The sequence below is a fragment of the Dromaius novaehollandiae genome, chromosome 10 (assembly GCF_036370855.1).
Source record: "Dromaius novaehollandiae isolate bDroNov1 chromosome 10, bDroNov1.hap1, whole genome shotgun sequence".
Taxonomy (NCBI): domain Eukaryota; kingdom Metazoa; phylum Chordata; class Aves; order Casuariiformes; family Dromaiidae; genus Dromaius; species Dromaius novaehollandiae.
Window position 1 is genome coordinate 22,282,101 of NC_088107.1, and position 23,238 is coordinate 22,305,338.

At 46.5% G+C, this 23,238-nt stretch overlaps 1 long non-coding RNA gene across 1 annotated transcript in view; it reads left to right on the forward strand.

Annotated features, from left to right (window-relative positions):
* The first annotated feature begins 2,903 nt into the window (after positions 1-2,903).
* The window catches only part of LOC112988767 (uncharacterized), a 132,959-nt gene continuing 112,624 nt past the window's right edge, over positions 2,904-23,238 (forward strand). Inside the window, exon 1 of the long non-coding RNA XR_003260615.2 lies at positions 2,904-4,664. This is a non-coding gene — a long non-coding RNA (uncharacterized LOC112988767). The remainder of the gene's footprint in view (positions 4,665-23,238) is intronic.

A 23,238-nucleotide genomic window follows, 5' to 3' on the forward strand; every position in this document is an offset into this window, starting at 1 on the left:
ATAGTTGTCCGCATATCTTCTAATTTTTTAAAACATCCTCCAGCTTTCATGGTTTAAATTTCTAAGTGGCCATCCAAGTTATGTATGTCAAAACATCAGGAAAGATATTTAAGCAATTATGTCAGTGGAATGAAACAGAGTCATGAGTTAATGTTTTTCTGATACTATATAAAAGGGAAAATGGTGAAGAAGAGACATGAATAAAAAATACAAAGTGAACAAGATCAACTAAGGTGAGGTTGAGAGGTTTGTTCTTAAATTGAGAGACATCTACAGCAAAAGAATTCCTATGGCTGTATTTCTCTTTTATGCCATCCTGTGATCATGCCGTCCTGTCCCAAGTCTCACACCCTCTAGGATCAGTCCCCAGGATCCGGGAATGATGATGTAGGCCTCCCAACCTTGTCGCTTCCTCTGACTGCCCTGTCTCCTGGGCTGTCTTCATGAACCCACCATTTCTTTTCAATAACATTTTAAAGGACCTAACACTGAGTAGGAATGGTTGAAGTACCTGCTGCTTTTCTCTGTAATCATTCAGTTCCCTTGTTGGGACCCAGATTATTGCCATGCAAGAGAGCAGCTTACCTATTTGCACTTAAGTGAGAGCTAGTCAAATATCAACCTGCCTGGCTGTGACTAACATCATTCCACATATTCAGTCATAAAAGTGGTTTCTCTCTGCTGCTGGGCTGGACCATGGAGTAACTGAGTGCAGACCAGAGTGGAAGCGGAGGAAAGGCAGCGCGTGGCTGGAGTGGCAGCGCTCTCCGACGCGACGGACAGAGGAGCACAGTGGAAGGGGGCAGGCAATGAGTGGGGAGGCAAGCGGTGCCAAAGGATGCGACAAGGCCGTGAAGACAAGGGTACGAGGGATGCGGCACTGCTGTGGAGACAGGGAGCTATGAAGGGCTTGGGAAGGCTGGTGCACTTCAGAGCTCTGACGGGATGGCCAGAGCAGAGTGTGTTAGGCCAGGCTTGGGGAGGTCTCAAGTCTGCAGGGTCAGTGCCGTGATTTGAGCAGTAGTGAAGCTCCATGCAGAGTCAGGGCAGGTGGTGGTGTGCTAGTAGTTTGCCTCGGAGATATATATAAGTAGCTTACCTCTCCTTCTTTCACTCTTTTTTTTAATGGTAACCTCCACCTCCCCTCAAACAAGAGGTCAGTCCTGTTCCTCACCCAAATGCTGATCTGCGTATTGTTTTCTATGCAGAAAACTGGGCAGATTTTACCCCTCTGTGTTCCCTCCTGGCTCTCCATGCCTTGTGCTGTCCTGCACTACACTACTCCTCCCTGGACAGAAGGCGGAAAAGGGTGTGTGAAGGGGGACCTGTGCTCTTTTCACTGGCCGTATCCCCCGTGAAGATTACTTGTGTCCTGAAATCCCTGTAAACTGGAGGAAGAGCACTCTAGCAATGGCATACTGGAACAAGGAAAAATGGTTCCTGAACTGTACTTAGTCCTCAGTCAGTCTTTGCTGTATACTGCCCATACTGAAGGCCTTCTCTTTAGCCTGGGGTAGGGGTAGGAGTAGGAGAACACAGAGCCAGGGGGCCGAAGGGACAAACATGAGAAGAACAACGAATGGGTTGAAGTCACAGGGATAACATGGTGGTTGAGGAAAAGCTGTCGTCCATTATGGAGTGTCTTCAGCAGCATTTGCTCCTTAAAAGGTGCTCAAGGAGTGTCTGCAGCTATTGCCAAGTGAAACTAGGTCTAGAGATGTGAGGAAACAAAAGTAGGGAAGAGCTGAGTTTGCTCAGCTTTCCTGCAAAAGTCAGGAGTGCTCCAGGGACTGTGAGACAGCAGAGGCAGCTGACAGGGGTTTGTGTAGATACATGTTGCCCACCTGCTATGTTGACCTCAAATCCTGAAGAGTCAACAATTAGCGACTGTGGTGCTCGAGTCCTGTCCCTCTGCAGCCTGCCGAGAGGCTGCTGTCTCCACCTGGGCTGCAAACTGAGCTCTGAGAGATGCTGGAACAGGGTGAGAGGAAGGAGAGATGGGAGGATTAGGCTGAAGGATCAATGCAGTAAAAGACGTCTGTGCTCAGAAAGCTCCCTGTGATAAGGAGGGAGGCAAAAAGAGGCCCTGCATAATAGCCTTTGAGGTCTGTGGATAAACCCTATCTCAGCCTCCTGGGTTTTCCTGCAGCTTGACGCGTTAGCACCCCAGCTGCTTGGCCTTCGCTTCCTGCCTCCCTTAGCAACACATGCTGCCTCTTCCCTGCCCCCTCTCCCTCCGATTCCTTGTGACAGGCTTACAAATCCTGGGACCCCTGATGCTGGAATGGCATTTTGGCCTAGCTGAAATTGTTTATAAGCACAGAGCTTTGATGCTGTCTCCAAAGCCTCTGGAGAGCTGAGAAGGGCTATTTTTCATGTAATGCTTTTGGAGAATGCTATGGGAAAAGGTCAAGGGACAGAGTGGGAACGAGTAGGTCACATACTCATTGGTTTAGGGCACCACGACAGCATCGGTTCTTTAAGATCTCAGAGCCTGCTTTGTAAAAATAAGCACCTCTCACTGAGCTGCCTGGGAAAGAAGAGGGGCACGCCTCCTGCAACGGATGTTTGCAGCGTTCCTCCGGGTCTGTTCCCTTGCCTTGGCAATCGCTGCCTCTCAGCATCCCTGTGAACCAGACAGATCCCTCAAACAGTGTGCAGCATTTTAAAAAGCCTCTTTGCTTACCACTTTGACCTCTGTGATACAAGGAGAAATTCTGTAAGAGCAGGGGCTGGCCTTCTGCGCTCTGCACACATGGCTGTCTTGCAGCAGGGTCTGAGCTGCTCTGCAGGATTCATTAGTGCATCCCCATGTCACCAAGCTGGGTCTGTGGGCAAAAGAGCTCAGGGCTGAACAGCTATTTGCCCCCCCCCCTTTTTTTTTTATGTGCTAGCTTTGCTCCTTTGAATCTAGAAGAAGAAAAAAAAGAAAAAGAATAGCAGTCTAACAAGGATTGCCTTTTTTCCTTTCCTGCTCCTTGGTGCACACTTTGTGCAGTTATCAGCCAGAACGTGGGGAGTGCGAGAAGGAACAGGAAGCAGGAGGGTGAGGTGGCAAATCATTTACATTGGAAATAGAAGCTGAATGTGCATTTCCCTACTCTGTTGCCATCAATCACTCAAATTTCTTGTACACTGTGGAATAGAGGAGTAGAGTTTGCTTGCTTCCCACTTCCCCCGGGAATGGAAACAGATTCATTTGTTTCATTGCGTAGAAATGCTGATCACTCAAAACATTTGTTCCTCCAAGGACGTGCACAGTTCTGAAGCTGAACTTTTTGGCTTCCTGCTGTCTGGTCTTCAGAAATGTGTTTGCATGTCCTGCAGACCTGGGGAGTTCACTCTGCCTGTGTCCTAGCTCAGTAAGGAGTGGAGAGGTGCTGCTGGAGTGCTGGAAAGGCCATGGCCAGCTCAGCAGATGCTTTAATGCACTACAACTGTGCAGAGCATTGGCAAATGCCCTCTGTTCTCCATCAAGCCAGCTGCTTTTATCTTGTTCTTGTGATCTTGCACCTGATCCAATGGGGTGAGATTTTCAGAGGCCCAAGCCCTGCTTGTCATTGAAAACCATTTTGTGACTATTTTATGGAGCTAACAAATCTGTTGAGGGGAAAATTATAGTGGGGAATTATTGGGAATAGATAGAACACCCTGTGTTTGCTGTTATTTACAATTTAGCTCTGTTGAAAGGGTTGGGGACAGTAGTAGAGACAGCATGGGACTGGGAAAGGAATGGAAGGAGAGAAAAGAAAAACAGAAATAGGAGTAGGAAGGAGAAGTAGAACAAACAGGGAAGTAAATGAAGTCTGTTTCTTTCCTTAGCAAATAACGTAAATAAAATAAATAAGCATGGAAGAATTCAGAAAGCGCTGCTTCCTGAAAAGGCACAACAGAAAATGGCCAGCTGGGTATTCACCCTGTAATAATGTATGGTCTGGCATACTTCTGTAGCTTTTAAACAGTGTCTGGTTTCTGATTAAAAATATTTTGTATGTAACAATCTCTATAAGGCGAAGTCTTGTCCTGCGGAGGGGGACTGGACTGAAAGGCTATAGCGGGGTGTTCAGGCAATAGACAGTTCTGGGCTAAAGGGTTGCTGAAGGGGCCGGGCACTGTAAAGCTTTTGCCCAGCCTTCACAGCCCTAGGCATCCTGGGAAGCTTGGCAGTGGCATGGTGCCTCTGGAACTTGAGGGATGTGGTCAGGGCTGGGATGTGGTTAGTATTCCGTTCGGCTGCTGCAATAAAGAGGCTGGTGAGGCGTTGTGTCCTTGGAGCACAGCTGCAGCCAGGAAATTTCTCCTGGCTGTAGGGGACTGAAACCTCGTGCCCCGGGGGTGTGAGCTCAGCAGCTTTTAACGGCTTAGCCGCTGTGGGTCTGGGCAGAACTCGCAGGGGAGACCTGTCGGGAAAACCCAAGGGCTGGAAGGAAATGCTGCTGCTGACTCAATAGGCAGAGCTCTTCCCTTTGTTGATGTTGGAGCTGGGCCACGCAGACACGTCCCTCCGTAATTACCTACTGGTTGCTCATAGTTCATGCTTTGTAACCACCAGCGTTCTCGTCGGCATCTGGAGATGCGAAGCTGAAATCCACGCTGTGGGATCCGTTATCGCACTGATGCTTGCAGCCTCCGAGAAGGAAGGATGTGTCTGCTTCTGGAACGAGGTGTGTTTGACCGCATACACATGCCTCTGGCATGTACAGATGTCAGGACTGTGCAGACGAATCCTGGGCAGTGTTCAGTGTAACTGTGGCTCCATCCATGTTCTGCCTGCCCAGGAAAGATTGCACGTGGGATTGCATGCCCATAAAACCCCAGGAAGATGCTTCATTAACCACTCACTTCAAAACTGCTGAGAGGAGATGATGTGAGGAGTTAAGAGCAGTTTGGTGTTCTGGGGGGAGTACAGGATGGTTAGGTAGGATGGATGGGGGAGGGGAGGAATTTGGAAGAGATAACAACATGACCGAGGGATAAAAATGTCTGCTGTGTCCCTTGTTAAGCAACAGAGACCCTTAGTGGTCACCTGGAGGAAAACCCTGGTGCTGAGTTTAGAGCTGTGTGAATGATTGCTTTTTCTCTGCTAGCTAGGTGGGAGTCCATCCCCTCCTCCTCCAGGTAGAAATACTCATTTCAGACGTGAATTCATGTAATAACTTTAAGTTTAGATATAAATGACAATTGCGTGGTTTCAGACATTTTGCTTAACCCCAATGAATGGTTTCACTTTTCTTAGTTTTTTAATGATCAATTTTGAAATGGAACATTGTTTTGCAAAACTGACACATTTTCAATTTGTATTGATTGCCATATGATATTGCTGTGTTTTATTCTGCATCACAATTACTGCTTTATTCTGAGAAGTTTTTACATCAGATCTTTTTATAAAGCAGTTTTGGCTGCTCTTGTGCTTCTGTCCAGCCACTCTGGCTACCTCTTCTCCCCTGATCCCCACCAGCCCATGTCCAAGTGTAACTGAATCTGTTGAATAACTTCAGCTGACCAGATTCTGCAACACCCTCTGTCCCTCCTCTGGCAAATGCACAGGTAATCCGATAAACGTTGCCAGCTCCTGCATGAGTTACTTCTACGTGCTTAGTCTCTTTGCTGTGACTGGCGATGGGGTCAGCCCAGCCATGCAGCAGTTAGGTTCTGGCGCTAAGGCAGCACTGCCTTCTTGTCCTGGCAGGACTGCTGACACGTGTGCGCTGCTGTGTGCTTTTGCCTCTGACAGCTCTTTGTGAGAACAGACTTACTCAGGTAACCTAGACTTACTCAGGTAACCAACAGCAGCAGGAAAATCATCCCAACTCTGGTGCTGTTCATGGGGTTTTTCACTGGTCATCTCAGTGGTCAGGGACTGCTGCCTTCAGGGGATCAGTTGTTGCAACTCGATGAATGGCAGGCTGAGAATCAGAGAGGATGGGCTGGACGTTTCCAGGGGTGGCTCACTTTGGGCAAGTCACACTGGGTAGATCACATGGGGATGTGTAAAACAAGGATAGTGGTCTGACTCACCTTGCAAAGAGCTTAGAGAACTCGGCTGCAAAGTGCTGTGAAAAAGCTATGCTCTGTTACAGTGGCACTGTCTGCATCCACCAACCCCAAACTCCAACAAAGGCAGACTCGAGACCTCCTGCAGGACTCTGCCAGCATGATTTCTACTGTACTGATCTAGGGGGGAGCACAGCAGTATACTGCAAAGCTCTTCCTTATCTCTATCTCTTCTAGTGATGTTCTGCCATTGGTACACAATTTAGCACCCTGACGCACATTAGAAAACCATCATCGCCATCATTAGGTTGCTGCGTGTAATCACCACTCTTTGAGCAGCTATTTCCTGGCTCCCACAAGTGGAAGTGACTAATCAAAACTAGAATGGTCCTGCAAAAAAAAAGCCCCAGAAGGCTGGGATTTCTTCTCAGCACAAATTCCCTTCTGCATTGGGTTATGAGTTATATTATTTATAAGTGTTACAAGTAGTAAACTTTCTGAGGCCATGAGCATACTTGCATCAAGAGAAGCCCACAAGCAATACTGTGTGCAAACAGGCGATGGACATACAGACTTGGAAGGACCACGTAATCCTGGACAAGTTCTCCATACTGTAGAAAAGATTCCAATAGAGGCCAGACCTTAAGGTTAGTGTCTTGCTCACTGTTAAACCTGTATCTGGCCCAATGAATAGACCTCCACTGAGCAGTGTTCTCCACTGTTGTGACAGAGGGGCCTCCACTAGGTATCTGCCTTATACTCAAACCCAGTCTGGGCACTAACAGCACTTGTCTGCTTGCTCAGGGGTTTCTTGTGAGCCACATCTGTAGGAGACAATATGTGTTTGTTTCAAGGGCACCTTCAGAGCAAGTAGTGGTTGTTTCTTTAAGGCCTCCCTCCCCTCTCTTCCCTTCTCCACTGCTCCTCTTTCGATATTCCTGCTGACACAGATTTTCTCTCTCGCTCAATTTCAGTGCACCTGCTCTTGTAAGCCAGGCTGCACAGGGTTTGCTCAAACTGAGCCTGCATGTGATGACAGAAGCAGCACCCAAAAGCATATTCATAGGCTGAGAGGAGTTATCAATATGCAGAGTGAAGCCTGGCTTAAGCAGCTCCGCAGGTAACCCACAGAAACTAGTCACTAAGATGTATCTTTAGTTAAAGGTCAGATCAACTGATATGGGGAACAGCAGGAATATTTTAGATAAATAGTAGTCAAAAGGCAGGCCTTCCTGTCAGATCTAGACGTTCAACCTACCTGTCTTTATTATCATCCTATACACTCAGTATATACTCACTCACCACCTACCTATACAACTGTATGTGCTAAAGACATTGCACTCAGGTTCAGTATTGCAAAAGACAAGCTGACCTGAAATGTGAGTTACGCTCTACTTGAGCTTCTAGGGCAGGCTTACACTCAAGCAGCTAACATCCAAGTTGCCTTGTCTTCACTCCTATTTTAACCGGAGTTAACTAACCTGGGTTAGCCAGCTTGCATTAAGAACACATCTTTTCTTTTTTTCCCCTTTCTGAGTAACAAGAAGGACTTAATATGGATAGGAAGGGCTTTATGGCCGAGCTTCAAGAAGGATCTGGTTAGAGGGATCTCTGCAGGAAGCTGACAAATGGATGGAGAAGACTGAGAAAACTGGGGCAGCAAAGGGTGGTAGAAGACAACACAGAGCTTGGTAAAAGAGATTGGATTTTGGAAGCATGGTGGTGACCAGAGGCTCTGATTTGATGTAGTATTGGCTGGAGAGCCTGTGAAGGGGCAGGCCAGACAGTTCCCACTTGTCAGCTGCCCTGCTTGTGTGCACTGTGTGTGTGTACACTTCTAGCCTGTTGCAATTTTGATGCAAAATGTAGTCACATAAACTGTTCCTGTGGTAGCTCATTACGGCATGCTCCATTCCCAGAGAAGGAAGTAACTTGATCGAATGGACGGGTGTAGAAGGTGAATTAATATCCAACTTTTGAAACACAGATGTGATCCACATGCATCATATTCATGTAACCAGTCTGGCAGGATCTTCTTCCTCCCAGCTCTCCGTGCAGCAGACCTCCCAAAATGCACTGCCTGGCACATTGCTAATGCTATTCTGTGTTCTTGGCTGTTCCCCATGGCTTAGGGGCTGTAGCGTAGTCACTGATCTTCCCCAGTGCGGTCATGCAAGCAGGGCTAAGAGGCAGCGTGGCCAGTGAAGGGGTGATTTGAGAAAAAGCTGAAGTGCACCCCAGGCCTTGTGAACTTGCAAAATAACTGTGGTGAGGTTTGATGTTACATTTCGGGGAATGCAGAGTTCCTTAGATTCTGGGTGGGGGTTAATCAATGTACATTCATCATTAATTTATGCACGTAAGGGGGTTTCAGAGTAGAGTTGTCATGCTGGTTTAGATAATACTAACTCTATCCACTCTGCCAGCTGCTGCGATGTCGTGGTATTTTGTGTTGCTGCGTGCAGAATTATGGTGCTTTTGTGGGAATATTATGTTCCCTGAATAGAGCCCCACAGAGCAATTTGCTTCATCTTTACAAACCCATCCAAATAACTGGCAGTGCCTTACAAATACAAAACAATCGAGAAAATAAATGTATTATACTGTACATCTGTGACAAAACAATGCTTTCATGTGCAAAGAAAGAAATGTGTTTGTTTAACTTATGGTCTCCCATTTGGAAATAAATGCATTCATTTAAATCAAAATGGGATGTTCTTCACTATTACAGTATTTTGCATGCCAGATGTAAGAAATACGCTGCTTGAACAGCAGACTAAAAACTTGGAGTGGTTGGTGTTACCAAAAGTGTGCATGTGCTGGATTGTCTCGGATACTGCTCCTTCTCCTACAGGGTGTCTTCTGTACACGAGTGGGAATCTCCTGGCTTTGCACGAGGGACCTTTGAGCAGAGCAGTCTCTACCGAGGGTTTGGGAATGTGCTCCTCTCCTGTGTGGCAGAATCTGGTGTCCTTTGCACACACTGGAAAGCCTGCATTTCCCTGGGCTTGTGCTCAGAAGGATGCTAATCAATTGGCACACGTCAGAACTTGGTATTACCGTAGCCATGCAGCGAACTGATTCACTGCAAGAGTTGTGGCAGTCCAACAAGTTTGTGATCAGTTCTAGTTTTTCTATTAAAGAAATCTTAGTTCCATTTGTATGGAGCAGGGAAAATGTTAGATGGAGGCAAAAGAAATAACAATAAATAAAGTACAGGTTGAGTGCGCCAATATTTGTTTTTAAAAGTGTACCACATCTTGTAATTTCCATCCTTTTAAATGGTTGAGCTTTTGTAATGAAAATCTGCTGCATTTCAGTTTACACACAAGCTTAACATCATCAAGCCAAGTTTGTTCTGGGAGTTAACATTTGCATTTTTGAAAGTAGCAGCCTAATCCAGAGCAAAAGCAGATGAGAATGTACTTTAATAAAGTATAAGCTGTATGCTGGTAGCCGTGACAATGTGAGCATCACAAAAAGGTGCTGAAGCTTGATTTGAGTAATTTTCCATGAGTCTGCAAGTTTAATTGAACATAACTCAGGTTCTCTGCTGCCAATAGTAGAAGTTGTAAACTAGAGTTCCACTATGCGATGGCTGTTAGAAGGAAAAATAGCCAAAAAAAATTGAGTTTTTCTAACCTGAATTTTTAATAATAATGCTTAGAGAATCTTCTTGGTTCATTACTTTTCCATAATCAAAATAATTGCTCATATTCATAGATGAGAAGGAAGGAGTTAGGAGTTTTAGCCCTCTGCCAATGTTGGCTGGCCCACACTGTCATATAACAGTATTTTGGTGGTCTTCCAGGTGTAGCATCAGGTCTGTTCAAACATGTATTGCCCTGTTGTTGCTGGAGGGCCACTAATGATGAGAATCACAGTACAGCAAGTCTAGCATTAATAAGTATTATTTAGTTCAGTTTGGAAACATGGCAGCACGCATCTCCCCCATTGGAAGTGCAAGTATCCTGTTGTTATATTCATCCAGCCAGGGACTTGTTGCGCTATACCCAGCGGGAAACATGCCACATTTATGAAAGCCAGCACCTATGTATTGACTGATTGACCACCAGGGCTATGCAGCAAGGGTAGTTTGGCCTAGGTATGTGTTTTCTCTGGACTGATTAATCAAATACTTCAAATAATTGCTGCAGTTGTGATTGATGTCAGCTGCATAGCTAATTACCCAGGAGATTAAAATGACTCTTTCTGTTTAAAAAACCTGTAAATGAGTTAATTATTTACTCTACTCACCTCTCTAACCTTGTTATTCTTGTAAATGAATAGAAATATTGATCTTGGAACTGATTTGGGTGTCGCACAGCTTGCGTCAGTTTAATTAGGGGTTTAAATGTAACCCTGTTCGCTCCTTCTGGCCAAACATACTGTCTTTCTACATTGCTTTTGTAGAAACCTTGAGTGTAGGTCTAGGAAGTGCTATTGGGGCATAAATGATCTCCAGGATTTGTAGGACTTCCCTACATTAGCCCCATTACTATTATATCTAGACTGCTGCTGGCTCCTTGCAGCAGTGCCTTCTTGACCATGTCTCTTGATAGCAGACTCTACCACCCAGTGGTTGTTACTGTTAAAACAATCTTCTGTTACTTCACTGAACTGTTTCCTTCTGTTAGCTTCAAACCACGTCTTATTCTTCCATGTTCTCAGTCTGTGAGTATATTTTTTTTCCCCCATACATGTAGAAACTGCATTTTAGTTATCTCCCTGGTTGCTGTGACAGGTTGCTCCACCAGGACGGAGCAGGGTCAGAAGGCTGCAGCTTTGTCTATCGCCATGGGACAGAGACCTGAATGCTTCCCAACTAGTCGGTATAGCTAGAGCTTGTGTGACCCATCACTTTTCCGTTCCGAAACAGCAAGGCCTCCTGAGGTCCTAGCAGAGTGTGGGTTTTCTTGTCAAACTGACAAAAACAGTTTTTGGAAGAGTTTAAAAAATATACCACTTATTGAAGGGACTGAAGGGACAGCGATCCAGAAAGCTCCTTTGCTCTTACTCCTATGCAGATGTAATTACAGGAATTTTTAAGGCCAGCTTCTATTTGAGCTCATATCTAGCCCCTTCAGTCAGCTCCCTCTGCTTTCATTTCCTGGCAATTTGTTTTCCAAACTTTCCAGAAAAGGTTCAGGTCTCTCTCCTTATGGAAAGGCTGTACCAGACATTGCCAACCTCAGCTTTGTCTGGCTCCAAGGGACTGGCTCCTGTGTGTGGCCATCTGGATACTTTGGTGGAGCTGGGTCTCCCTTGCTGGGGGAGACGTTAATGTCCTTTCCAGAGCTCTACTAGAGACTGCTGCCATTTTGTGTTTACTTCCACTCCAACCTGAGGCAGAGGGGACAGTCACTGTGCTTCGTCTTTGTAACGCACTGGTCTGTGTCTTATGTTTCCCCTTTGTTTTCAGTCCAAACAGGATGCGATTCAGGTATGGTCCTCACCTCTGGAGCCATATGGTTCTTCTCAAGCTGTGGAGACTCACGTTTGCCCAGGAGAGCTCTCATGTGGTTTATGGAGAACTAAAATAGTGGCTATCACATATCCTTCTCTTTCTTTTTTCTTTGTTTCCTGAAACTCTGAGATTGCTCTTTAAGAATGGAAAACATGACAATTTGGCCAGCAGACAGTATCAGTGCGTCATGGGGCTTGTCTTGACTCTTTTCCTCTTACATGAGCTGATGTGCTTGAACAGGCTAGACAGAGACTGTCAGAAATAGCCTTTCAGAAATGCAATACCAGCCTGCAAATCCTAAACCATCTGTCACGGTCAAATTAATGTAACCTTCTCCCTGCCGTCAGTGAGAGGTAGGAGAGTGCAACAGCAGCTAGTGCTTGGTCCAGCAGGACTGGTCTATTCGCATGGCTTTCTCTCACATGTTTGGATCTGTTCCACTGGCTGCTTTGCGGAGGGCTCTGTTCTCCGCCAGGACAGGAATGATCTGAGTAGGTGCTGAGATTTCCAAATGTTGTTGTTTTTCTCAATGGGAGGCTCAGTTATGGTAACCTGAGGGCTATCCAGATTTGGTACAGATGTAGCTAGTGCTAGTGTAACCTAAGAAGACTGATGCTAGAAGGTTTTCTGCTACTGGCTTCTGTGGCTTCTAGTGCTCAGTGCCACGACTTCATAAGTCACGTGCTGAGTGCCAGACTGGTGCAGGCAAAGTTTGTGTTGCCAGTGTACACGGCCTGGCAGCTTCGTGGCCAGGGCCAGGTTGACTGTGGAGGACCTGATGCTGGAAGGGCAAGTGTTGTGCTCTGCGCTCTGACAAACCGGTTCTGAGGTGACCAATGCCAGATACCATCAAGGGAAATTGGCTGCAGCCCAGATGCTTGGAAGTTGATGTATTTTCTTGCAGTTTCTGAACGTGGTTGTATTTTCTAGCAGTTGGAGAAAATGACTTTGAAAAATAGTAGCAGCTTTTAGGTCAAATTGGTGTCAATATTCAGTCTAGGCCACTTAAAGCTAATCAGTTTAGGTTCCTATTTGGCAAATGAAATTTCTGCCTTGCTGGCCATCCTTTCTCTTTAACCTAGTTCTCATGACTACCAGTTCTTTTTTAACCCCTTTCTTTCCTGCTGTTGTGTCTCTATTCAAAGAGATGTTTGATTGCTGAGCTGTAGGATCTGGTATGTTTTTGAAGGTACCCACACTGTCTGTGTGAGCTTGGGCCTCTCTTTTTTTTGGTAAGATCTTTCTAGTAGGAGCAGAGGAGAAAGAAGACAAATGTTGGTGAAGCTTTTGTGCCTGCCTTGAGCAAAGTTCAGCTGATGAGAACAGTTACTGCTCTTAGTGAGAGATCTGATTCCAACAGTCAGGCTTGGCCTGAGACAGGTGGGCAGTGAGGATCCATGGGGAGCCATAGGCTATTCCAGGTGGACAGAAAAAGGAGAAGAAGCAAAGGTGCTTCTGAATAGAGAGAATCAGGAAAGCAAGAGGTAGATTGGCTGATTAAATAATACTGTCTTTATCTGTGAATAAATAACAGCATCATAGGGGACATCCAAGGCAGCAATTTTGGGAGGTTAAAGATTACAATTAGGATTAGGATTAGAAAAATCAGGACCCCTAAGGCATACATAGTGAATGCTCAGTATAGAGGCATAGGCAAAACCAGATATGTCTGGAGTAATCTCTAGTAAGAGCATGTGTATGTACACATATGTATGGTACTCTGCATCATCTTTTGTTTTAACTATATCTATCTATCTATATATTGTATGTACATACGTTATATATGTTCTTATTATTATTAGCAGGTCAGATGTTACAGTGTATGTAGCCTAATTGCTTGGCTTTATGGAACTGTTAGAAGTTGCTGTGCCAAGAAAAAGGTTTCCTCTGGCAGCTTTTTACATCAGCTCCTGTACGTCAGCAGTTTACACACGAGGCATTTCTGTTGCTCTGAGTGATTAGCTGTGAGTGCAGCCTTGCTGAGACCGTAGGTTTGACTGGAGCTCCTCCTGCCTTCCCTTGAATGTTCAGGGATAGTGCAGACTGTGTTAGCACGCAGTGCAGATGCTGGTGAATGAATAAAGTGGGAAAGGAAGAAAGGAGGAGCCCGTCTTTCTCATCCCTTTCAGAAAGCAGAGGAAGGCATTAGCAACCTCCAGAGGGAGTTTCTCTTCTCAGCTGGCCAATCTAGGCATGGGGAACTGATGCCTAGGGGAATCCCTTGACGTATGAGCCTATTTTACTTGGTTCCGTCGTGATCCTTCAGAGGGTATTTAGTTCCTGTTTGATTTTAAAGGATTAGGTTTACTAGATGCTAATTTTGTATGAGGCCATCAAACCTTGCGGAAGAACAAGTGCACCAGAACAAACTCACTTCCAGCTCTGCCAGGAATACGTATAGCATTTTGCATCCCAACCTGGGGCACTGCTACATGGGGCTCAAGTAATGGACCTCCCAGTCAGGTCTGAGAGTGACCATCTCACTGCAGAGCAACATATGTTGTGTGGGGACCAAATAACACAGTCATTCCTTCCACTTTTAGAGCCCAATCTGGTCTGATGTGTAAAGGTTGACTGAGTTGTTTTGTAAATCTCAGCAGTAAAAATGTGTCCAAATCGCTCAAATAATGGAAGGAAGAGATGAGAGCATAAAATGATTATGCTGGTGAAAGAAAGGAAGACTAGTGGAGTCTGAAAGAGACGTGGGCAGGTGAGCAATGGGCCTTGTGAAGCAGAACGAAATGCATTATTATTTTTAATGGAAATTCAAAAAAGGCTTTGCAGATGCATTGGGCAGAGGATGAGCAGAGAAATTGCTAATTCTATTTCATAAAGATGGTGGGAGTGAAGCTGGCTTTGTTCCGCTGCTCAGGCAAATGGATGTGGCAGCTGGGAAGGACTAGCTGGCGAGAGATAGGAGGAACCTCACATGGGCATTGCACTTCGCACTTGCCAGCTTTTATTCCCATTTGTGCCACAGAAGTCCACTGTGCTGGTGTGAAACTCTGCGTTCCCAGCAGAGGGAAGGAGATAGCTCAGAAATTTCAGTGAGATGCTGATGCCAGGCTTCCTACTGCCCCTCTGGCTTGAGTATCAAACCTGACCACACCACGTTTCCCCTGGCTTACTCAGCCCTGAGAAATCTTCCTGGCCTGGACTATCCTCCATCTAGCATCCTCCCAACATGTTTGAGGCTTTCTACCCTCAGAAAGCTTCCTGCACGTGGGATCTGCAATCAAATAATAGGATCTCTGGAAACCGTGAGCTGAAGCATTAGTAACGCTTGTTCTGAGAGTGTTGAGGGGAAAATTGCTACATAACATTTTTGCCATCAGACCCAACGCTGTATGGAGGAGTTTGCCTACGTAAGCAGGTAAACTATTTCTTCCACATTATAGGTAGCCGAAGCAATGCTTACCTTCACGCTAATGAGCGAGTTACAAGGAAGGATCTTCATATTGGTTTTGATTCCACCATCAGGGAGCAGAGGTCCTGAGACTTTCACAGACCCTGAGGACCTCTCCATCCTCCTTTCTTCTGGTCTGGGTGCCTAAAGCTCAGCTTGCAAAATTCACAATAATCTTGCTAGGATATGGAGTGGTGGTATCCTACAAGACACTCCTATAGTGCTTAGAGCTCCTGACAAAAATGGTCCCTGCTTCCTGTTCCAGAGGCACAGATAAAATGTGGCACAGATAAAAAATAGTCTCTGTCCATGGGGAGAGCATTCCCAAGAAAAGCATTTGTTGAAAAAGAGTGTTTACTCTGCTTCAGGCAGAGTCAGAAGTAATTAAACATTCTAGTGAAGCAGTAGGAGTGGGCAGATTTGGGGGAAGAAGCTGAGCTCTCAGTTTAGAAGAATCTGAAACCTAAGAGTGAACAACCCCAAGAGAGCTGGTAGTGAGGTTTTACCAGGAGATGAGGGTCTGGGGCACTGAAGGTCGTTTTATTCGGTTACGGGCTTGAGGCAGGGGAGAGGTAGAACTGGTGATCCAGATCCTTCCTACTGAACCAAAGCATTAAATCAAGGCTTCAAGCTTCCACTGTAGACATAGAGATGAAGACTAATTCTTTGGCAAGATGTGTTTTAGAAGGCTGAAGCACCAAGCTGTTGAAGTCCTTTTACCCTCTGAGTCACTAAGCTCCTTCCCCATGTCCAGTCATGATGGTGCCTCAGGGAATGATGAGCATCCCTTGAAAATTGTTGGAGACAGAAAGATATCATAACCTGAAAACTCCCTGAAGGTGTGCTGGGAGGAGAGCTGTCTTTAGTAGGTCCCTTTGAGGTGGGGAAGGGGCTGGCCGGGGGCGGGGAGCAAGTGGCTCTGTAGGAATGGGCTGGTCTAACAGGAACACTCTGAGTGCCCTGTGGGGACCTGGAGATGTGCCGCGATACGTTGCAGCAGTGCCCTCTGACTAGCATAGGTTGGTCGTGCCGGGCATGCAGGAAGCTGTACTAACCCTCCTTGATTTGCAGGGAGGAAAGCTTGAACATGGGGTCTTTGGGATAGTGAGTTATTCAGATGACCAGCAAAGAGTGATGAGGGAGCTATGGCTCTCAAAAGCTGGAGATTGTCAGAGAAATAGTGGATATCTTCTGGAAGGTGACATGGTGTTGGCAGGATATATAACTGTCCAGCCTTGGGGAACATCCCCAGTTTGAAAACCAGTCTGGCTGCCTAAAGAAGGGTGAATGCCTGGGAAGGTGGGTGAGAGCTAGCATTTGGGAGGAGGGGGAAGGAGATTTAATGTCTGTGGCCAGGGACTGGAGCAGAGCTCCAGAGCATGGCAGAGGCAGTGGGGTTTGAGCCTGGAAGTACCAGGGGCTTTGACAGAAGGAGCAGATGGCTGAAGGTAGAGGCTTTGAGGCTTACAAGGAGCATAGCTGGGCTGAGCCTGCAATTGTGCGAGTAGGATCTGGGGGAAAATGCAGCTTTCAGGTATGGTCCGGTTCGGTTTCAGGAGCTAATGGGTGACTGTGAGAAAATGACAGTGTGTGCAAATACAAATCTAAAAAAATCTAACACCAGTTTGGTGCTGCAGTTTTTCTCTTTTCTCTGTGTCAGGTACTCATTAACAAAGAAGGATGCATGTCTTTCTCCTGTCTTGGTGAAGGTCTTAGCTGTGGGGACGGGGAGTTGAGAAGAGGGATTTTGAAGTGCCAATTCCGTGTAATAGCAAAGCACAGATTCCCCAGGGGCAGGCACAGCACCTGCCCAAGGCAGCTTCTGAGGTTGGTAGTAAGTTGTGTGGAGAAATTTAGGTGATGATAACACTCTGTGATGGCATTTAATAGGAAATGGTGCTGTGGTTGTCATTTCTAGGGGATGTAAGCCTCCTGGATACACAACCCTCCACAGCACAAGCTTTCCTAGCATGAAGTGTTATGCTAGGAGATGCTGAGAGGCTCCTGAGTCAGTGCAGAACTTCCCTGGGCACAGCTGCCTGCCACCCAGATGGTACACGTCTAGGGTAGGACCGCTGTAACCTGAGGAGAAGTAGATAACAAAATAGTCCATCCTGAGATGCACCTGATCACTTGTGCCAAGTCCTGTTTTACTCTGAGACATTGTGGTGCCAGGATGGGCTGAACAGTCTTATCAGGATACATATTCTGATTCTGGCTCAGACAAATTTTCCCCATTCATGCCTGTGTGTAGCATAGCCTGACCTTGGCCTGGCATTTTAAGGGACAAGCTGAACAGTGCCAGGGCCTTCACGAGAGGACTGCAGTGCCCTGGTAGGTAACTAGAAGCCCTTGCTTTTCATAGAAGGCTCTAGCTGGATCCTGAGATGACAGGACCAGGTTCACCTCCCCTGCAGCCCACCAGCACTAAGCACTTCCTTTGTGGTAGCCTGTGTCCCAAGGCCCGATTGCTGTGCAGGGGAAAGAGCGTGTCTGTGGGGAGGGGAAGCGAGGAGAAGGAGTTTTAGGATTTGCTTTCTCAATGGCAATTCATTCTGATCCTCTGTGCCTGTGCTCGCGGAGCGCAGGAACGGAGGGGATGCCACAGCTTCATTCAGTGCTCCAGAAGACTAATGGACCTTGACAACTGCAGCACAACATGGAAACTATTAAAAAGGGAGGACTGATTAAAGCCCCAACCATCCCGGCATTCCCCTGGGCTCTTAACCCCGTGTTGGAGCTGAGCAATGCCTCCTCCTCCTCTGTGCAATTAACATCTCTTGTCACTAATTGATTCCTGTGGTGCTCACAGGACAATTAGAATTTAAATTGCCTTTTACAAAGGTCATGAAAACATGATAAAAGACGAATCTATTAGGAAGGATCACTCAGGAGTCTCTCTCTTCTTCAGTGGCGCTGGCTGTTGGTTATCATACAGGCATGAGTGAGGGGAGCTAGGAGAGCGTTTCAGGCCCTGGGTTCATTTCTGTTGATGTTAGTTCAAGGCAGGAACTCAGCTCTGTCTTCTTGCACTGAAGGTGGCACTTAATTTTTTGCTGCCTATTTTAGGAGTGTTTGTGACTGTACATGCTATTCTTTGTCTTCCTTTTCTGATAAACTTTGATGAAATAACTGTTTTTCCATTTGGCTTTCAAATTCGCTCCAGAAGGGGAACCTGTTTGCAGTGGAGGGGGAAGGGTTGACCTTCTCAGTGCCAATCTGTCCCAGTACTAGCCTGTCTCTGTGCCGAGGGGAGAGTAATGGTTTAAAACCTGACATGACTCCCCCAAAAGCAAAAGGTTGTGAGGGAAAGGGCAGCTGGAGTTCTGTCTGCACAAGGCTGTGTGTGAAGATCTGTGTATGTGGCTAAGCCGCACCGTCACTCTGGCTTTCTGTAAAATAGTCCATGATAAAGAGGTCCTGAAAGAGACTGTGGGGTTACAGGGATGTGAAAGCATCACTTGTAATCCTGTGCTAGCAGCTTTACTCACCTGCAGCTGATGCTTCCGGAATGGCATTGAGACTTTGGAAACGTATAGAGCTCCTGCAATCACATCTTAGCCAGGAGCAAACCCTGGATATAGGTGCCTGTGGCATCATGGCTCAGCAAATTGTTTGGGTTTTGTCACCAGAGTAGAATATGGCAATTTGGGCTGGGCTTAGAAAGGGAGCTGGTATGTTGCTGGCAAATGACAGTATTCAAACTTGCTACAGTTATGGCAGCACTCCCATGCCTTACCCTCAGACCTTAACAGTAGGAAGAGATTTAAAGCCTCATGTTTCAGGCTTAAGGCAGTATCTTGTAATTGCAGGAAACCAGGCTGAAATGGATCTTGGGAGGTTACTTAATTCATCTGCATTCTCCAAGGCAGGATCAGCTCTACCCGTGTCTCTAAATAGTTATCCTGGAAACCTCTGACCGAGGCTCCTTTGCTGCAGTGGGCTTTGGGATGGAGGCAGATTATCCTGTCCTGCCTCAGAGGCAGCGTTCTGGACTAGATGGATCTCAGGTCTGGGTCCAGTGAAAGGCACTCTTAAATCCTGTAATTTGGTGGTTTCTCAGCTGTCGTCTGTGAACTGCACTGAGCCCCACATTCAGTGGGTCATACCCTTTGGCTGCAGAGTAGAGTGGTGCTGTCTGTTCTGACATTTATGTCCCCCAGTGTGTGAGTTCACAGGGAAAACAAAGTTTGAGAGCCACTGATGTGGTCCAGAACCAGCTTCATGTAGCTACAGCAATATTTCCTGCTGAGAGGGAGAATCTGACCCGAGTATCTGACTGCCCATCCCATGCTATCCCAGTGGCATCCCCATTATAAAGGAAGTAGGCTGGCTATTTGAGAAACGCGTGTCCTTTCCAAGTCCTGCCTTTGACTTCTTGCTATTCTGGTTATTGAAATTGATTTTGCACTCCAGGCGCGGGATTTTCCATTGCCAAGTTTAATGTTGGAGATAATAGAAATTATGTTTCCACTCACACATAAATCTCAGGGCTGTTTGTGCTCAGATGACTGGACAGTAAGTGCAGGTGAAATTGCTCCTGTGATTGTTTCAGTAAAAATGTAATATTGTTGTAAGGTTTTATAAAGTGTGTTTAACTGGTTTACACAGATTTCTAGTAGTCACTGGGTGGGTTTTTTTATTAGAAAAAATATAAACCTCTAAGCAAGGCAGCTAATTTCTCTTCTTGACAGTGTGGGAAATCAGCTGTTTTTGGAAGTAGGTCAGAGTGTGCAGGAAGACCAGCTGGCTGTTGTGCAGTGCCCCTCCGCTGTGCTTGCTCTGCAGGTCTGCGCTCGGAAAAGCCGGCCTGTGGAAGAGATCACAAGGACCTTGCTGCTTTTGCACACCTCCTCATGTGGGGCAAGCATCAGGCTTTATACTGACTGTGGCACAGTCTTGTCTCCACTAAATCTTCCCAGCACTAGTTGGTGCACACTGGGCCTAGCTTTGAAAAGATTGGGGAAAAAATCAGCGAAGGTGAATCTCTTGAGCCGTAAGAGCAAAACAGTTTGAGAAGGTTTCTTCAGCTCCCAAGAGCTGATGGAGAAAATCGTGTAGTGTCAGGCCCACAGGGAGCAGTTACTGGATTGTGGCCTGAAGGCACCGTAGCCTTTGGGGTCCCCATGTCCTAACCTGGCAGCTCTTTCTTCTCCTAGGAGGAGGGATGGCCTGTTGTTCCTTTTCAGAGGGTGCGAGATTATCTCGCACACCCCGTAGGGCCGACAGTGCCTGGAAGATGGACTCCCAAGCGATGGAGGGGCTGTTACTCGAGCCTACATCCACTTCAGTCACGGGTTGCTTGGGCTAGACATGAATCTGCTCAGCTCTGCAGTCCTCACCTGGGTGAGATCCCCAGGATCTGAAGGCCTTGATTAGCTTCCCGAGCAGCTCTGTGTAACCCAGCCAGCTGGCTGCCAACCAGCCCTGCGGCCATCTGCTGCCCTGCGCCTCTGGTGTGTCGGGGCCCTGGATGCCAGCGATGCTGCTGTAGCTCCTTCCTGAGGGAAGCCCAGACTGGGTTTTCTTCAGACAGTATTCTTCATGCAGTAAACTGCCTGCCTCAAACAGCCAGGGGATGCCGGGAGGTGAGCAGAGCCCCACAGGGAGGAGAAGGTACGTGAGACATTGTCTGTGTGACTCCCTACCTGGCCTGAGCTCATATCTTTTTATGCTTCACACGTTTCATGTCCTTGGCTGAAGGAGTATCATTAGTGTGTGTCAGGTAGCTCCCAGCATGGTGAGGCCTCGGCTTGACTTGATCTTTTAGGGATTGCTGAAAATAAACAGTTAAAAATAAATGCACTTACCTTCTTTTTGTGCTCGCCTGCATCTTGCAGTGTTGCTTTGTGGTACTACATTGTTTCCCACCCAGAGATGTCTTCACTTCAGCAGGGAGCGAAGGGGCTCGATTTATCTCTTCCCTACCTTGCAGGGGTTTGGTGAAGCTCAGCGAGCAAAAACTTGTAAATTGCTTGGAGATCATTAGAGGAAAAGTGCTGTAGAAGAGCAAAATATTATTTATTAATGTGTCTCTGTCTTACAGTGCCATAAATATCAAGGTTTTAATTGCTCAGACTTGTAATCTGAGTAACTTCCTGGATCTGTTTTTTTCCTTTTATGATTGCCTTGGTAAATAATTTCATGGAGCAGTCGCTGCACAAAGTGATGCAGGAGCAGTGTTTAAAAGCCAGGTCTGTTGGGGTAGAAGACAATGGGATGCCACAGTATCGCTTTTAGCTTTCGTTTGGCTGCTCTAATCTCTCCTTGCTCAGTCTTATCCTCTGCATCTAAACTTGCTCTTGTTCTGTCCTTGTTTAAAATCTCACCTCCGCTTGTGAGGAGTGTAAGAAACAGTATTACAAAGACGGACAGAGATCTTGCATTGCAAGGGGCTCTGCCTCACTTTGTCAGCAATATGCAACCATTGAGCTCCAGCTGTGCTGGAGAATTTGCATTATGCTCACTTTTGGGCAGGATATGAACAGTGTGGCTGAAGGGCAGGGCGGGAGGAAGCCCTTCACTTTGTGCCACTAGCTTCAGGTGGCCTGGGGAGGTGTGTGGGGGCAGTGGCTGGGACCGCACAGCCTGCCTTGCTCTCCTGACCGTGGCTACAGCTGCCTCTGCTGCAACCAGTTTGAAGCAGCAGGGCTGGGTGTCACAGTATAGTTACTTCAGGAGGAGTTTGACCAGCCAAGAGGCACTTAAATATCCTTACGCTTGAGCAAGTGCAGAGGTCAGGGCTTTTTTCTGCATCTGAGAGCTGTCTACAGAGGGATGGTATTAGAGGCATATCAACTGCCATCTTGGCTATCCCACCAGGAGTTGGTCTGGGGCCTTTCGGTACCTATCTCTGAACTTGTGAGAAGGAAGTGAGACTAGTATTGTGACAGACTTGGTCCTCTGCGTGCTCCATCCACAGAGGATGATGTCAGATGCTAGGTGTGGTGGGATGATGCCAACTCATCCACAAAGGATGGTGTCAAAGGTTGTGCTGTCTGGGCTTAAAACTGAACCCTTTGTGCAGTATTTCTAACGTGCAATGAGGAAATTCCTTCCTTCTTTCTCTCTCACTCACTCTCTCTGCCTTTTTTTTAATTGCCTCGAAAATATGGCAAGGCTCAGCCTGCTTCTGTTTTCCCACGTGGATGGGCAGCCAGCTGCTTGCTCGTGCGTTTCTAAGCTCTGGGATAGGCTGTTCTAATACATTGTTCATAGGCCTGAGATTACCCCATTTTGTACAAAATTCAGCAGAAGCAGCAGCCATTGTGTGTGTGCACACATTTGTGTGTGTGTGTGTTGTTTGTATTCCTTCCCAGCTCTGGCAGATCAGCGCCAGTTTTAAAATGTTTGCATTGGCTGTCAGTGAAGTATAGAGCTGACCTGACATTTCTTTTGGGGTATGAGATAGGAATAGCACAGTGCTCTCTCCTCTCTATGTCTCCCAGACTGCTCATTCTCTCTGCTTCTTACCAAGCTCACTACAGGGTTTCTGATGGCTGCTCCACAACCATCTCATATCATACACAAGGGATTAAAATCCCATCTACATCAGCATCACGGGGAAACCTTCAGTTAGGGTGGTGAGCATGTTTCCAGACTGTCCTAGAGTATTACACTTCGTCGTGTAGTGATCAGATAATTTCTTTGTGGTCATTGCAAAGGCATGGAGAGAGTGTCCGCTATTGTGACCTTCACACTGGGACCTTGAGACCATCACTGAAATGCCTAGTCTCCAAGTGATGGACTTTTAGTTGGCAGCAGAACTTAAAGCTACGTCTGACATCTCTTGGCCATAACCATCTGCCTTTTCTACTGTCTCAGACAGTCTCACTTCCCATTAAATTATCAACATTCCCCAAAGGACTCAATTATGCCACCCAAGGCAGAAGAAGGAGAACAAATGGTCCGTGCTTCAAGGGAGAAAAAGGGAGTGTTAAGTCCTACTTCAAGCGCAGTGGCAGACTGGCTTTTCCTAGTGAGATAGCACTAACACTTTTAAGAGAGAAAGCCACCAATATCTGCTGCTACTGAGCCAAATGTGACTTCCAGAGGCTTCATGTGTAAATGAGAAGGCATCTCCAAATGCTGAGGGGCTTCAAATGTGGACCAGAGGAAAATCTCCACTAATGTTTGTTCATTATATGGAGAATATCAATCAGGGCAAGTCCCGATCCATTTAGCTATGCCAGCAATCTTCAGTGCTAGTGATTCATGCACCCTCTTTTGTTTTAATTATGTGGTGGGTGTTAAACAGATGCTTTTTAAGCATTTCAGGGGCTTTGAAGGGCTGTGCTTGTGCTTATAGAAAGGGGAGCCATGGTTCAAGTGTGTAGATGAAATTATATCTAAGTGAAAAAGGAAGAAAACA